This window comes from Trachemys scripta, chromosome 5 (genome assembly GCF_013100865.1).
Source record: "Trachemys scripta elegans isolate TJP31775 chromosome 5, CAS_Tse_1.0, whole genome shotgun sequence".
Lineage (NCBI taxonomy): Eukaryota > Metazoa > Chordata > Testudines > Emydidae > Trachemys > Trachemys scripta.
Genome location: NC_048302.1, coordinates 27,332,038 through 27,350,129, shown reverse-complemented (window position 1 = coordinate 27,350,129; position 18,092 = coordinate 27,332,038). Strand labels below are relative to the sequence as shown.

General features: G+C 38.4%; 1 protein-coding gene across 3 annotated transcripts in view; it reads left to right on the top strand.

The window, feature by feature from the left end:
- The window catches only part of PPP3CA (protein phosphatase 3 catalytic subunit alpha), a 306,754-nt gene that overhangs the window by 111,397 nt on the left and 177,265 nt on the right, over positions 1-18,092 (top strand). The window lies entirely within an intron of this gene.

Genomic DNA, 18,092 nt, shown 5'->3' with positions numbered 1-18,092 from the left:
TTTAAGTTTATGGGTTGAATTTTACCCCTAGTGCAGAGATTCTCAGATTCCGTACGATTTAAAGATCTAGTGTTGGATCATGGAAGCTCGATTTAACTAACAACTTCTAAAACCTTATTCAAGACAAGGCAATTTGTACTTTAGTGTGCTAAAATGGTAGAGTTCAATCCTTGGGGTGGGGTGGGGTAGACGGGACTAAGGTTTAAATTGACCTCTTTAATGTGTGTTGAAGTATATGCTGAAAACATTTATATTGCCATTACCATTAACATGGATAAAATCTATAGGTTAAATCCTCATCTTGTGAAAATAAATTCATTGACTTAAATGGAACTATGCCAATTTACACAAATTGGGTATATGGCCCTCTGGTCAAAACACAACTCCTATGATCTTTGAGAGCTATTTCATGTCGTTAAATCTTGTCCACTTCACTTAAATATTGCCGCTTTAAAGTTCTATGGTCACAATTAGTGAATAAAAACTTGAGCAAGCTTAGAGAATGTAGAATATCAAAATCTTGTCTCTTTAGATAGTAAGCTCTTTGGAGAATGGACCGATTCTTACTATTTGTGTGAATACAATTTTATTTTGAACATAATAAATTAGAAAGGTTTTAACTTCTATTTTTTTTAATAATTGCAGTACTAGCAACATAGCATTTCCTCTGAAGGGTAGAAGTTTTTTGAGCTATGTGGAACACCAACAGCGGTTTTACAGTAGGCCTGGCAATAAGGAGTTTCAATCAGTAACATCTTACATTAGGAAGTAACTTGATTGTAGCATAAAGTTATAGCTCCAACATTCTAGAACAGTTTTTGTGCAACTAAAGGAGAAAATGTTTTAAACGTCCTTGCTTTAGATGTTTCGCTTAGCTGACCTTTTGTTTCTTCCACTGAGTGACTGATTTAACATGTTTATTCATATGGCTGGTTCAAGAAAATACACAGAAAGTGAACTTCCTCACACTACATGTTCATTGTACTTCAACCACGTTCTAAAGGGACCAGTTTTGAAAGGGAAAAGAGAGTGCACTTTTCCATAAGTCCTTGACTACTTTGCTGAGGCTGTCTACAAGGGTGACTTGTTTTGTTGTGATGGCTGCATTGCAGGAGCCCTCAGAGGCTTCTAACCAAGATCTCTGTTGTTAGTACAGCACCACATACACATCAGACACGGTTCCTGTTATAAACTGCCTAAATGTGATTGTTTCCTTTCTAAAGTATCACTTAGAATGAGACCAGTTCCTTATTTCACATAGGTTGCCAAATAACAATTCAGACCAAAGCTTGATACCATCTACCAACCTGACTATAGCAGGGTTCAAAAAAGAGCTAGATAAATTCATGGAGGATAGATCCATCAATTGCTATTAGCCAGGATAGGCAGGGATGGTGTCCCTAGCCTCTGTTTGCCAGATGCTGGGAATGGGCGATGGAATGGATCTTGATGATTACCTGTTCTGTTCATTCTCATTCCCTCTGGGGCACCTGGCATTGGTCACTGTCGGAAGACAGGATACTGGGCTAGATGGACCTTTGGTCTGACCCAGTATGGCTGTTCTTATGTTAACCTACTTTGGGTTTGAACCAGTGTCCTAGAAATAAATAGCTCCATAGGCTATTGTTTAATACTTCATTTAAATCCATTAAAATATGCACATTCCGGACCCTGCATAATTTAAAGTGTATTTTTACCTAAATTTAATCAGTTTACAAATGCTGTGAACTGGGAACAGTTGTTAAGGCCAGTAATACAGGATAATTTATCCTTCACTAAAATGTTCTAGTGCGCGTGCATTCCTTATCTAGGCATTGGAAAAGTTGTGGTATTTTCCATTGTTATAATTTTTTTCCTGACTTTATTTTCTCCAAATGAATTGTTCCTGTAAAGGAATTTAAACGGTGTATAATTATTGTTCTCTGGTCCAAAAGTGAATAAAAACAAAGCTTGACAGCATGCATTTGGAGGCTTTTGGAAAAAGTTGGGTGTGACACACAAAAAAGTAGAAAAACAAACTTTGCTGATGAGACCAGGAAACTCTGATCAGATTTTCCAGTTCTAAATGTACATGCATTAGTCCTCATCGGAAGGGATTGCTGTTAACTTTAACTTTTTTTCCCTCCTGTATTTTTCTTTGTAGTTGTTTTGTTACCCTATGCTCCAGTCTAGTTTGGATGATAATAAAGGTCAAAGATATTTATGTGTAATCTTGAGGGATCTTGTATGTGAGGAGGGGAAACAAATGGCCTTTCTAATCTAGGTCAGGGACACAAATTGCTTTGTACTTTGCAAGTCTTTTGGGCTTCGTGTATGTTGTTAGTAGGCTGGAAAAAAAAAAGGATATCTTGGGGCAGCCATTGGAAAAGACCACTCACAGCCACTACAATTTTATATTTCAGATTAAAACCCTCCACAAAAATCTGGACTTTGTACAGAACAAAAATTCTGGAATTTCAAAGTAACCTTCTTAAAGGAAAGTTTTTGTTTTAAACTATCTAACTCTTTTCAATCTATTGGTGTGTGTGTGTGTGTGTGCGCGCGCGTGCGCACACGTGTGTACATATCATTTATTAATATTCTGGCAGATGTGTGTTCATTATTGTTTTTTTTTAAATGTTACAGACAGTGCAAAGCTCATCTGTAGTAGGGATGAGGAAGAGACTGGGAGTTGAGGTTAGGGAGAAGTTTGTGTCTGGGGGGCCATTATTTTTAGAGAATGGGTAAAGATTGTGGTAGTTCACTAAATTTATACTGGCTCAGGTTTTAATTCTAGTAAAAGCAGCAAGAACAGCTTAGATGAACACATTTATCTTCATCATAGTAAAATAAAATATAAACGTGTGTAAGTATGTATATTTAGGCTAGAAGTACAATTGTGTTTGAAAGGAGATCTTGACTCTTCTAATACGTGTCTTAAAAAAATCCTAAAACATATATCAAAATGTGCTTTTCTGCTATATACGCATAGTAATATGTGTGTGATGGGATATACAAGTTTTATTGATATTTGTCACATATTGATAAGGTGACAAAGTTCCTTTTGGCTTCTCCATTCAAGGGTAATGGAGCCATCCCAAACTTTAGCCATTAGGACACTTATACCACACTATTAGATATAAGGAAGTATACAAATCTATAATATAGAGAAAATGCATTTGTTATATTATTTCAACAGAACATATGATGAATAAAGTAATTGGTCAGTCACTACTGAACAAACTTCAGTTCATTCTCAGTTAGGTAAACAACGATTTGCTGTCAGAATTTAAATGGAAATATTTAAATGAATCTTGGCTATGTGGCTGAATGTTACTTTGCAGTGGGAGTGGAACAAACACCAGCTTCCAGAAATAGTAGAGAGGTTATGGAAATGCTTCTACCCTTGTTGCCTCAAAATAACAAATTATATTTCAACTTGAGCCATTCTTTAAAACCTAAAGGCATTCCATATGATGTGCAGAAGATACCAAGGGAAAATGAAGATGAACAAATTAACCTGTTTACTTTACATGAAGCCTTCCACTGGCTACTCACTTAGCGCACAAGAGTGACCGCATTAAAGATTACCATGAAACCCCAAATAGAAAAATGGCCATCTGTAGTGTCATTGGATGCAACAGGAGGTAACCTGGCATCTCTGAGATAACATGCAGTAACCAACTTTTTTATATGGTGCTTATAGAATGGGCTTAGTGGTGAGGAGAGCGTGCAATGCAAACTAAAGAAAATGGAGAATGCAATTAGGGCACAAATCTTGGAACTTTTCTGTGATTATTCATAGATTCATAGATTCATAGATTATAGGACTGGAAGGGACCTCGAGAGGTCATCGAGTCCAGTCCCCTGCCCGCATGGCAGGACCAAATACTGTCTAGACCATCCCTGATAGACATTTATCTAACCTACTCTTAAATATCTCCAGAGACGGAGATTCCACAACCTCCCTAGGCAATTTGTTCCAGTGTTTAACCACCCTGACAGTTAGGAACTTTTTCCTAATGTCCAACCTAGACCTCCCTTGCTGCAGTTTAAACCCATTGTTCCTGGTTCTATCCTTAGAGGCTAAGGTGAACAAGTTCTCTCCCTCCTCCTCATGACACCCTTTTAGATACCTGAAAACTGCTATCATGTCCCCTCTCAGTCTTCTCTTTTCCAAACTAAACAAACCCAGTTCTTTCAGCCTTCCTTCATAGGTCATGTTCTCAAGACCTTTAATCATTCTTGTTGCTCTTCTTTGGACCCTTTCCAATTTCTCGACATCTTTTTTAAAATGCGGTGCCCAGAACTGGACACAATACTCCAGCTGAGGCCTAACCAGAGCAGAGTAGAGCGGAAGAATGACTTCTCGTGTCTTGCTCACAACACACCTGTTAATGCATCCCAGAATCATGTTTGCTTTTTTTGCAACAGCATCACACTGTTGACTCATATTTAGCTTGTGGTCCACTATAACCCCTAGATCCCTTTCTGCCGTACTCCTTCCTAGACAGTCTTTTCCCATTCTGTATGTGTGAAATTGATTTTTCCTTCCTAAGTGGAGCACTTTGCATTTGTCTTTATTAAACTTCATCCTGTTTAACACAGACCATTTCTCCAATTTGTCCAGATCATTTTGAATTATGACCCTGTCCTCTAAAGTAGTTGCAATCCCTCCCAGTTTGGTATCATCCGCAAACTTAATAAGCGTACTTTCTATGCCAATATCTAAGTCGTTGATGAAGATATTGAACAGAGCCGGTCCCAAAACAGACCCCTGCGGAACCCCACTCGTTACGCCTTTCCAGCAGGATTGGGAACCATTAATAACAACTCTCTGAGTACGGTTATCCAGCCAGTTATGCACCCACCTTATAGTAGCCCCATCTAATTTGTATTTGCCTAGTTTATCGATAAGAATATCATGCGAGACCGTATCAAATGCCTTACTAAAGTCTAGGTATACCACATCCACCGCTTCACCCTTATCCACAAGGCTCGTTATCCTATCAAAGAAAGCTATCAGATTAGTTTGACATGATTTGTTCTTCACAAATCCATGCTGGCTGTTCCCTATCACCTTACCACCTTCCAAGTGTTTGCAGATGATTTCCTTAATTACTTGCTCCATTATCTTCCCTGGCACAGAAGTTAAACTAACTGGTCTGTAGTTACCTGGGTTGTTTTTATTTCCCTTTTTATAGATGGGCACTATATTTGCCCTTTTCCAGTCTTCTGGAATCTCTCCCGTCTCCCATGACTTTCCAAAGATAATAGCTAGAGGCTCAGATACCTCCTCTATTAGCTCCTTGAGTATTCTAGGATGCATTTCATCAGGCCCGGGTGACTTGCAGGCATCTAACTTTTCTAAGTGATTTTTAACTTGTTCTTTTTTTATTTTATCCGCTAAACCTACCCCCTTCCCATTAGCATTCACTATGTTAGGCATTCCTTCAGACTTCTCGGTGAAGACCGAAACAAAGAAGTCATTAAGCATCTCTGCCATTTCCAAGTTTCCTGTTACTGTTTCTCCCTCTTCACTAAGCAGTGGACCTACCCTGTCTTTGGTCTTCCTCTTGCTTCTAATGTATTGATAAAAAGTCTTTTTGTTTCCTTTTATTCCCGTAGCTAGTTTGAGCTCATTTTGTGCCTTTGCCTTTCTAATCTTGCCCCTGCATTCCTGTGTTGTTTGCCTATATTCATCCTTTGTAATCTGTCCTAGTTTCCATTTTTTATATGACTCCTTTTTATTTTTTAGATCGTGCAAGATCTCGTGGTTAAGCCAAGGTGGTCTTTTGCCACATTTTCTATCTTTCCTAACCAGCGGAATAGCTTGCTTTTGGGCCCTTAATAGTGTCCCTTTGAAAAACTGCCAACTCTCCTCAGTTGTTTTTCCCCTCAGTCTTGATTCCCATGGGACTTTACCCATCAGCTCTCTGAGCTTCCCAAAATCTGCCTTCCTGAAATCCATTGTCTCTATTTTGCTGTTCTCCCTTCTACCCTTCCTTAGAATTGCAAACTCTATGATTTCATGATCACTTTCACCCAGGCTGCCTTCTACTTTCACATTCTCAACGAGTTCCTCCCTATTTGTTAAAATCAAGTCTAGAACAGCTTCCCCCCTAGTAGCTTTTTCAACCTTCTGAAATAAAAAGTTGTCCCCAATGCAGTCCAAGAATTTGTTGGATAGTCTGTGCCCCGCTGTGTTATTCTCCCAACATATATCCGGATAGTTGAAGTCCCCCATCACCACCAAATCTTGGGCTTTGGATGATTTTGTTAGTTGCTTGAAAAAAGCCTCATCCACTTCTTCCACCTGGTTAGGTGGCCTGTAGTAGACTCCTAGCAGGACATCTCCCTTGTTTTTTGCCCCTTTAAGCCTAACCCAGAGACTCTCAACACTTCCGTCTCCTATGTCCATCTCTACCTCAGTCCAAGTGTGTACATTTTTAATATATAAGGCAACACCTCCTCCCTTTTTCCCCTGTCTATCCTTCCTGAGCAAGCTGTACCCATCCACACCAACATTCCAATCATGTGTATTATCCCACCAAGTTTCAGTGATGCCAACAATGTCATAGTTGTATTTATTTATTAGCACTTCCAGTTCTTCCTGCTTATTCCCCATACTTCTCGCATTTGTATATACGCATCTAAGATACTGGTTTGATCTTTCCTCCCGGTTTTGTCCTGACTCTCCTTTCTCTCTGCCAATATAGCCCACACTCCCTCTCGTTTCCGACCCATCTCCCCGGTCTCCATGTTCCCCACTTACCTGTGGGCTTTGCTCACCTGTCCCCGTCGAACCTAGTTTAAAGCCCTCCTCACTAGGTTAGCCAGTCTGTGTCCGAATAGGGTCTTTCCTCTCCTCGAAAGGTGAACGCCATCTCTGCCTAGCAGTCCTTCCTCGAATAGCATCCCGTGGTCTAGGAAGCCAAAGCCCTCCTGGCGACACCATCTTCGCAGCCAGGCATTCACCTCCATGATGCATCTGTCTCTGCCCGGGCCCCTACCTTTGACAGGAAGAATTGAAGAGAATACCACCTGCGCTCCAAACTCCTTCACCCGTACTCCCAGAGCCCTGTAGTCACTCTTGATCTGCTCAGTGTCACACCGCGCAGTATCATTTGTGCCCACATGGATGAGTAGCATGGGGTAGTAGTCAGAGGGCTGGATAATCCTCGACAATGCCTCCGTAACGTCTCGGATACGGGCCCCCGGCAGGCAGCATACCTCCCGAGATGAGATGTCAGGGCGACAGATGGGCGCCTCCGTCCCCCTCAGCAGAGAGTCTCCGACCACCACTACCCTACGTTTCCTATTTGCAGTGGTGGCAGCAGACCCTCCAGCCTTAGGGGTACGAGGCTTCTCCTCCTTTACTGTAGGGAGTGATTCCTTCTTTCCTGTGTCAAGAAGAGCATAACGGTTACCTATAACCACGGCAGGAGGGTTCGGAGCAAGGGTGGAGCACTGCCTGCTAGAAAAGGGGTTATACTAGAAAAGGGGTTAATAGATGTAGTTATTATTAATCATAATAATAATCTATGAAACTAGCACATATTTTTATCCATAATTTCACATTTGGAGAAGTTACTTTTAAAAATAGTGAATGTAAATGTGGAATTGTTCAGAATGCTGTAGAATCCCTACTTCACATTGGGAATGTTGAGAAGTTTAAGTAAGTAGCAGAGCTACACACGTGCTAATACTGAGTTCTCATTAGCACAATCTGTCCCATATAAGTAACATGACGCCTGTCAGTGCATTTCTATTTTTTAGCTACTTTAATTCTTCTTTGGTCATATATGTTGGAATGACATAACTACTCAACAGATTTTTGGAATGCTTTTTCAAGCTCATTTCTTTAGTCAATTATATCTTATTTCAGTCCTATATGTATCTGGATGGCTTCCTCAGACATGACTGCTAACAAAACTCATCCCAGGCTGCTGCTAACGCAGCTTCATTGTGTGCTCTACGGACAGGTGTCATGGGAAAATGAGCTCTTGTTTGTCTGCTCATTAAATCTGTTTCTTCTTTTGGTTTATCTCTACTGGTGGTACTAAGACATCAGACCCAATTATTAGCATCTCCTTTTCAATCTGAGCAATTTCTTTATACCTTATTCAGGGTTCCTGATGCACACATTACTGCCTCCCCTTCCTACATAAGGGAATGCACCTTGTTCTTAAGATGATGTATCTGCAGAGAGTGGAACTGATTTTAATTGATCCTTAATATGCAAAAATAGGTGGATGAGTGGTCGGCATTTTAAATGCTCAGATGCCCTAAAGAGTATCTTGACCATGGATAGATTTGTGGAATTAATTTTCCTAGACAGTTGTTATCCCTGTAAAATAATTTATTCTCCCTTTAAATCCATTTTACATTGTGAGTATTTGGGCTTTTAAAACTCTTATTTCATATGCATCAGCAATCAACCCATCTTTGCTCAAGTCAAAATTGGTCAAACAGAAGTTATGTATACTGAATATAAAAGTTCCATTTAAGATGTCTGTCTTTGTTCTCTTGCTGTCTGCAAAACTTGCCAAGGTCTTTCATTCAGTTCCTTACAGTGCCTGGACCAAATGAAAACATTGTCTTCTATAATTTCATGTTTCAGTCTCTCAAAATCCTTTTGTGAAATGACTCAAAAATACCTTGGGTGCATAATCAATACCAAATGGCATTAGTTAAATTTTATTGTATCCTACAGTGGCCACACTTATAGATTTCATTCCAAAATGTATAACCAAGTCCCTGTACTTAAAAAGGCAGGAGTGATAGCTCAGTGGTTTGTGCATTGGCCTGCTAAACTCAGGGTTGAGAGTTCAATCCTTGAGGGGGCCATTTAGGGATCTGGGGCAAAATCAGTACTTGGTCCTGCTAGTGAAGGGAGGGGGCTGGACTCGATGATCTTTCAAGGTCCCTTCCAGTTTTAGGAGATAGGATATCTCCATTAATTTAAATTTATTTAATTTATTTTTATTTTACCATTGGAGCCAGTTATAGTTCTAAACTATAAAGAATTTTGTGTACTCACGGAAATAGAATATTAAAAGTAACTAACATAGAATGTGACTAACTCTTCTTGCCAAAATACGCATCCCATCTCAATACTGAGATTAGTTTTACTTCAGTCTTCAGCTGCCACCTGAACAGTTTTGATCAGATTACAAAAAAAACCTTAGTTTTTTTTTTAAACAGGGGATTCATTCATATTCGTACTCTATTTTGCTTTTCAGTTACTATCGTACCAAAAATCTAGTCTGTCTTTTCAATATCTTCGAGCTTTACCTGTTAGGATAAATAGATTTTTCTCTGGTAAATAGGCAAATCACAGATAATACATCTTAAAGTGGCTTTCTCCTTCCAGGCAACCTATGGCTTTAGGAGACCTCAGACTCAGAGGATTTACCTAGAGATGGCAATGGAAGGGAGAGAGTGATGAGGAATGAGAGCAGGAGGGCAGGGGGACGACAGTCTTTTAATATTCTTGGTTATGAATTTTCAGCTGTATAGAATATTGATCCATATCTTACTTTATGGTTGTAACGATGTTGCCTTTTTGCTGCGTCACGGAGTAAATTATCCATATAGACATGGCAGATTTAACCATTTAAAAGTCACTTTAGTTTCATTTTTCTTTGAGTAAATGTACCTATATGTACGCAAGTTAGTGTATGTGTATATTTATCAAACTGTGTCGCATTAAGAATTACCGCACGGGATAATTTTGGACACTGAAATATTGACTGTGATGCCTGCAAGAAACTCTGGAAAATGGTGTTTGTCACATATAACAAATTTCATGTTTTCTTAGCACTATTTATATTTTGAACTGTCCACTTTATGCCAGCTCTGTTTTATAGCAGTGCTATTCCCACAGAGCATGTTTTAGGCAGTTTCTCTGCTGTATGTGAAGTTTTACTGTACTGCCTCTTAGCAACCATTGATGGTAATGACTCATTTTCTGCTTACTGTATGCCATTGTAAACTAGTAGACAAAACAAGTCCACAATTATTATAACTTCGCAATATTCTTACTATGCTCGTATCTCTCTCCTTGGCAATGTTATGATACTCATCCAGGTGAAAAGCTTAAAGATACATAATTCTGGTTTTACTTACCATCTTTATGTTTAATGAGGATATTTTATGTGACTTAAAGGGTTGATTTTTGACTACCTTTCCATGAGTTGGCTTGTAGCCATGATCACCTACTCTCTAAAAGAAGTGTAGATTAACCATTCTGTGTTTTGCATAGAAATTATTATTAGTAGTAGAATGACAGTAATGTCCAAAATATGCTGGGTATTGAACCAACATATAAAATGACATGGGCTGAAATTTTCAGAAGTGATCATAACTTTGGATGCCTCTATTTGGGTGGTCAACCTGAGACATTTTCAGAAGTCTAATTTTCAGCAGTGGCAAGCATCGACCCTCTGAAAATCAGACCCTTGCAAGATGTCTCTATTTGGGCATCCAAAACTGCTACTTGCTTTTGAAAATGTAGGCCTTGGTTCTTGCTTCAAAGAGCTTTCAATCTAGAGGAAAAAACATTGTGTTGTTTGAAAGTGTAAATCTTAAGAATAAATAGAACTTAAAAACAGAGTTTTGGTTGCCATAGCATGGTGTGTGTGTGTGTGTCTGTCTGTCTCTCTCTCTTTCCCCCCCCCCCCCCCCCTTAATCTGGTATGAAAGTACTAACTGGCTTCCTTTTAGGCTTTTTTTGGAGATGTTCTCACCAGTGGTGCATTCAGGAAAGAACTGCGGTAAAACTGAAGTGCTGCTGTTCAGAGTTTGTCTTTAAGAAAATTGTAAAGCAGAGGTGTGATACAGACTTCTTGAGCTGAGCTTAAGTGCTACCTCCTGAGTCAAGAGAAATAAAAGCTTCCTCTCCTGTTGAGAAGAAAAACATCTTTCCTTCTCCACCCTTCTCCTTTGCTTCTATTGGAAAAAAGGGATTCATTTTAGCTATAATATCTTCTATGTATAATGTAAATATCTGAAAAGCAAAACAAACAAATGGAACAACCCTTCCTCCGTAAAGTTCATGGATAAATGGTAATCTGATCATAAATTATGATTCTGAGAGTGACCATGGTGTGTGCGCGTACCTTTTGTGTACATGTGTGTAAGCATAAATTAAGGGCTCAGTCTGGGAAAGGATTTCAGGATTTGTACCTCGCTACAGTTTGGAGAAGATCTCGTGTGTGGATTTGCTCCCCACCTAAAATAATGGTCAGTATCTAATAGCTTTTAAGAATTTGCTATTGAAGTGAAAACCGCTGGCATGGTTATTAAAATCTAAAATTATGAAAACCATTTGATCAGTGTTTCTTTATTTACAGTCACTATTTCTTTACCTACTTTTTATTTGTAACACTTGTTTTACGAATTGATTATTTAATAGATCTTTACCATTAAGCCACAGGAGCATACCGCATGAGTGGGTGAAAGGAAGAATAATTACAGCGGGATTGTGATTAAAAATTTGTGCATCATTCTTTTAAAATGTACGAACCTCTTGGGAACTAGTTACAGAAAACGTAACTGATTATTTGATTTGGCAGTGTTACAACTATACTGTATTCACATTACAGGAGTTACGCAGTAAAAATTAGGAAGAGTGGTCTTGCAATTGAGGTGCTGGGCTTCTCAAGACACTTGTGTTCATTTCCTGGCTTGGAAATGCCAATGGCAGCATGCCTGGCCTTTAGAGTGACCAGGTTTTCAGTAAAATAAATTTTACAGGAGCAGTGAGATAGAGGGCTTGATGTCTTCCTTCGCCATTTGGAATGTCCTCAGGAGAGCTGAGAGCACAGGGCAGGGGACCCTAGGCTATTAAACACAAGACAGTCCCCTGGTGTGTGCCTTTTCAGTTCTCAAGAGGATGTGTTGAGATCTTTATCTCGTTGTCTGTTGTTTATGTGGCATGTATGCCAACCCTTTTATTATTAAGATGTGAAAATTATTTCTTATGCTGGATCTTCTGAATACCCACAAAAGCAGTGACTAAGGCAGAATGCTAAGAACATGTTAGATGATGGTGAGGACTGCAGTATACAGGAAACGAAGTCTTGGACATATTTTATTTAGAAGTAGAAAATTAATATTGTGTGCTTTTGCTGTGCAGTGTTCACTCATATTACTGGGATTTGTGCCACTAAAACCCTGGGCTGAAAATATATCCTGTAGGCTCCATTATACATAATGATATATACTGAGGTCCATTGGTCACACCATTCTGTCCTGAATTCTCAATGTCAGTTTAGACTCACATTGCTATCTTTCCTGCATTGTCTACTGCACCTAATTTATCTACATTAGTTTGCTCCAGGTGTTATCTTTGGACCACTCTTGGGCTGCAGAATGCTGGCTGGTCACATGGTGCTGGTTCTCTTTGTTTCCACTTGGCAAATCTCAAAATTGGCTAGGACGCAGGAAATACTTTGGTGATATTACTTTACCAAGTGCTATAGTTGCCAAAGGGATGATATTTTCTCACCAGTAGGAGGGAAGGTTCCATAAAAAAGTGAAACCACAATTGCAAGTCCCCCATTTAAATACATTTTTATAAGTAATTTTTTCCTCACTGTTTATACCAGACTAGGCTCTTAATTGCTTTTTTTTTTAAACAAAGATAATCTTTTTAAATTTGTGTTTTTCAGTTATTGCTGCAAGTGAAAATGAAATAGCCACACATTTGCAGCCAGGTGCAGGGAAACTAAAATATAGCTTAAACGTTTTCACCTAGAAGAGTTACTTTAATAAGTGATTAAGCTGACATTTATATGGCTCTGTTATATATGCTGTAGTGATTGCTCCTGCCCTCTGTTGGTGATTTCAATAACTACGTGCGTTAACAGAGTTCAATATGAAACTATTTTTTATGCCTGTACGTGTATGCAAATATATGTGTGCATACACACAATATTCAGATTCTGATAATGGAAGGTGCTGTTTGTGCTAAGTGTATTCAGTCACTCATGTTTTCACTAATTAATCATTAATCACCTGCAGCTGGAACAACAGCTTTTCTAATTAGTGTCTGTTTATTAAAAATCTGCTTTCAGAGCACTTACAGTGCTGAGCCACAGAAACTGTGCATTGTGTCTTCTATAAACCAAGGGGTAAAAACATATTTAGGTTTTTTTGTTCTCTGTGTTTATAATGCAAGACTCCTTTGTAAGATTGGGTACCTTGTTGGGTACACCACTATACATAAACATGCCTAATAAATATGCTGTTTAAGCTGGGTTCTCCCCCTAAAGCCATCCCATGATTATTCTATTCCTTGAATATAATGAATAGTTAATAGCTCATAAAACTGGGGTTGAATTGCTTTTAAGTACTGGACAACTAATGTGTATATCTTCACAGGTCTCACAAAGCACATAGCCTCTGGCCTTCTTTACATTTCTACTGTAGTTAAATTTCTGAGGGAAGCTTAACTACAGTAGAAATGTAAAGAAGAATATGCTTTACTTTTTAAAATGATCTAACCCTTCTTGTGACACTAGATATAAACCAGTTACTAGGATTAGAAATAGATCTGGAGGAAAATTCAGGGGTTGGGGAAATCTCTGAAAATTTTAATGAAAAATGTTTTTCAATTGGCTACTATTCCTAGTGGAAAAGAGGAACTACCTGGGCTCCACTTCTGTAGGAGGATTCTGGAGGTGCAGTGGGAGGGGGAATGCAGGGACCAAATGACTTCTCTCAATATGAAAGGGATGAACTTTTAAGTGTGTATTCTTTTTGGCATGTATTCCAAATCATCATCTCTTTAATGCTCTCCAGAATACTTAAAATAATCCTGTGCACACTGTTGTGATGGTGATGGATGAGCATTGGTTATGACTTTGTGGGTTAAGGCATCAAAAATTTTGTTTTCCAGGCCTGCTCCAAAATGCAAGCCAGCTTGCATTATAGGAATACTCCTGGTTTGGAGAGTTAAATTTTAAATCGGGAGCCTCATTTAAGAAATTTAGAAAAATAAAATTTGGTCAAAAATGCTGAATTGAATGTTGGGTAGAATTTAGCAGCAACCATAGCCCTTTGCTAATTCTTAAAACTAAATTGTATTATTTCATTTTCATGGTGTCATATTGATATTAAAGGACAGAAATGTAAATTTTACTTTTGTTTGCTTATTTGGGTCATTGACCTCTTTAATTTTTTTTTTTTTATTATGACCTTTGCCCAGCTGAGAAGAGTATGATACCACAGCTTCTATTTTCTTAGTGAAGACTAGAGGAGCAAGGGAAGAAAATGGTTTATGGATGTGGTGCATATGTAATATGTGTGCACAGCTTTCTTGTTTCCTATTGTCTGAGGAATGATGGGTAAAGGGCATACAAAACTTATGCAGACGGGCGGTGTATTCCAAATTATTCAATTTTACAGCCAATGGCTCTTCGAATGGCAACAGAAGCTGATAAATTGAATTTGTCATATGAACACACTTATTGTACTCAGTTGTGGTATCATCATAATTTCTCCTCCTTGTTTTGTCATCCTTGAAAGTAAAGTTGAAAGTTAACTTAAACTAAACCATATTTAATAAAAACTCATCTAAATGTTAATAGTGACATTAGATGGATTTGTAGGTTCAGCTCCAAATAGTGACTTGTATGTGTGAATTTAGCACTAAAAGCATTGGCAACCTGCAATTCCCTTGCTGTTATTCCTAAACTTATTCTGAGGAGAGAGAAATAATCATGATAGATTGCAGGTGGTTTTGGAGACAAATGTCGATTGGTGATCTCCTACTAGTATCACCCTAATTCCTTTTCTCAGGATTTGAACTTGAGGCTTAAGCAGTAATGTTCTGTACCATAAAGCCCTCTGATCCTCCAGGCAGTCCCAAAATTTCACTTTAAAGGACATTGGCAAGTAACTTGATCCCAAAATATTACCTATTTGTACCCTCTTTTTTATATGTAATATTTTAAAACCTTATATGGGAAGTGTTGCTGGATTCCACCCACCTCCCATTAATATGATGACTAGAATCCCTCTGTTAAAACATTACAAAATGAAAGGGGAAAAATAATAGCTCATATTTTATGTGTTTGTACTACTGAGCCAAGAACAATTGTGTGTTCCCTCTTATGGCATTGCAGCAGCAGTTAATTAACAACCATATTCCCAGAGCTGTGCTAAGGACATTAGGGATGCTAGTAGTCAAACAGAGAACTAAACAAATTATTAACTTGTTTTCCAGTCTGTGCTGCCACAGTGGAATGTGGGGGTGGTACTTTGAAATGCCTTGTATATGTCTGACGAAGTGGGCATTCACTTACGAAAGCTTATGCTCCAATACATCTGTTAGTCTTAAAGGTGCCACAGGACCCTCTGTTGCTTTGTATAGATAATGTACCCGGTATGAGGGGCAGCACAGGAGATGAGAGTAGTGAAGCAGTTGATTTTAAACTTCTTTAGAAATGCAAGTAAATACATATATGCACACAGACCTGGTCACAATTGGTAGGGACACTTTTTTTCAGACATTTAAAGACACAGTAATTTAGGACCAAAATTTATTTTGGTTTTGCTTTCAAAAATATATATATTGTAAATAGGGTTGGACATTTGAATGGTACAAAAATGATGGGTCAAATATTGTCAAGATAATGTCAAAAGTGGTCAAATATTTCAAAAGCACACTACTTTATTGGAACAGTAACAAAAAAGACTAAGACTTTATGGTCGCCAGTAGTCTTCGCCATAAATACTTGCATCTAATTACAAAAACCAGGTCACTTAACTGAGTTATTTTAATTCAGAAAAATACAAAACACGATGAAATTCTTTAAAATGAAAGAATATTTTAGCAATGTTACCATTTAAATGTGACTGTTATTCAAGACTGAAAAGAAAAGAAAAGAAGAAAAGAAAAGGAAAAGAAAAGAAAAGAAAAAGGAAATAGAATAGAAATAAAACAAACACCTAGGAATTATGAAAGATTAAAGTCTGTATTTAAAGTCCACCAATGCTAGGTAGGCAACAAGCCAACTCTTCAAGCAGTGCAATGGCTGTGCATCCAGAGGTGCTGGAACTAGGGGAGCTGGGGATGCTGCAGCATCCCTCAGTTTGAACTGGTTTCCATTATATCCAGGGTTTACAGTTTGGTTCAATGACTCTCAGCACCCTCACTATACGCATTGTTCCAGCGCCCTTGCATGCATCTCTTCTCTTGTGGGAAGAATGTTGAATGACTGGGAGCCTTCCTCTCCATCCCTCATGGCCTTCAGAATTAATTTCTCTGTGTAGACAGTTTAGATTGTAAGGTCTCAGGGGAAGGAGGGCATCATTTAACTTATTTAATGTGCTTTGTAAACTTCCATGTATATTGATACTCTGGTATACAAATGAAGTTATACATACCTACATCCGTTGTTTGTTCAAATATTCCAGTCAATCAAGATGCTCAACCTTCAGTTAATTCACCTTTTTCCCAACCCTTGGCATTAGTATGTAGCAAAGTGAGTGATTAAGACATTTATGTGGCTTGGTAACAGATGGCACCATGGTGCAATCAAAAAGGTAGGCCACGGCCTACAGCAGGGCATTCTTGCTGGAATATTTGACTGTGGTCAAATAATTGGCGTTACTTGACTGGTCAATTGACTGGCTTTCCAAGCCTAATTTTAAAAGCAAAACTTAAATTTTGGCACTAGACTATTTGTCTCTTTAAAGTCTGAAGACAGTGTCTCTACTGATTTTGTGCTTGTTTAATGGGGAATGGATCTCTTGATTGCCTGTTCTATTCATTCTCTCTGGTGCACCTGGCATTGACCACTGTCGGAAGATAGGATACTGGGCTAGATGGACCTTTGGTCAGACACAGAATGACTGTTTTTATGTTCTTATATTCTCCCAATATTAATAGAATTATTTGAATGAAAAGAGATTTTTGTCTAGATTTAAAAATTTCCTGCGGTGTTTGCAACCCAGAAATTTCAGCTTTATGCTAATGCATGATATGAACCAGAAAGTAAAACTTGGTGTAAACAAGTAAAATGGACTGGGCTATTTTTTTTTTTAATGTCCAGGCTGGATTTGGTGCAGTAACTAAGTGGAATAAAAGGTGGAAAGGAATTAAAATTATAAAATGAATTCAGTTTTCATCACCTAGTAACATGAGTTAGGAATTCTCAGTGTTCTGTTTTGTTTTTTGTTGTAAATGAAGTGTGTGACTTTTAATGTATCAAACCTTTTAACCTACAAAGTAGATGTCTTTTTAAAAGTACATTGATTGATAAATTTAAGAAATCTTAAAGTATGGAAGACTTGCTTTAATGTTTCCAGATAACCATCATACTGGGGTTCACTGGTGTATCAGGGAGGCAATGTCTCAATAATACAGTATTGTAGATGTAGCTGTCCTGAATCATTCCTACAGCTTCCATACATGTTCACGCTGAGCATCCATACAATCTGACCCACCCTGGGCAGTAGCCGGAATCAATATAATTACCCTGCAGCTGGTGAGGCAGGAAGCCTCTAATACCACTCCAATTTAGCTGCTAGGAAAAGGGGGCTAAGCGGGGATAATACTGCAACCTAATCCTGGAAGTTGAGAGCGTCACCTGAGCTTCCAACTACTGCTGCCTTAAGGAGAGTGAGAGCAAGAGCACTTGAAGTTTGCTTGAAACCTGGAACTTCAAATAATGACAATACACAGATTGCAACCCATTAGACCATTGCTGGGACAACCCATTTTGTTTTATACTGAAATAGCCTCCACTTTTCCACATGCCAAGAGAACAGTCTTAGAGCTCTTTCACTAATGTTTGACTGAGACAGACCATGCTTGTGGGATATTGTATGTAAATAATGATTTCTAATAGAGCAAAGCTATTAATACAAAAAAGGAAGAGATTTTTGAAAGGCATGCTGCCAGTAATTAAAGAGAAGGGTCTGTCTGCAAAGTATTGTGGTTTAATCTAGATAGATCTATGTCTGTAGACACATGGGCAGTAAATACCTGAGATGTAGTGTAATGTATATTAAGATCTTTCCTCGGAAAGGAGCATTATGCCATGGTTCTGCAATACTACTAAAGCAATATTTAGTTCCATTCCCTTCTCCCACAATAA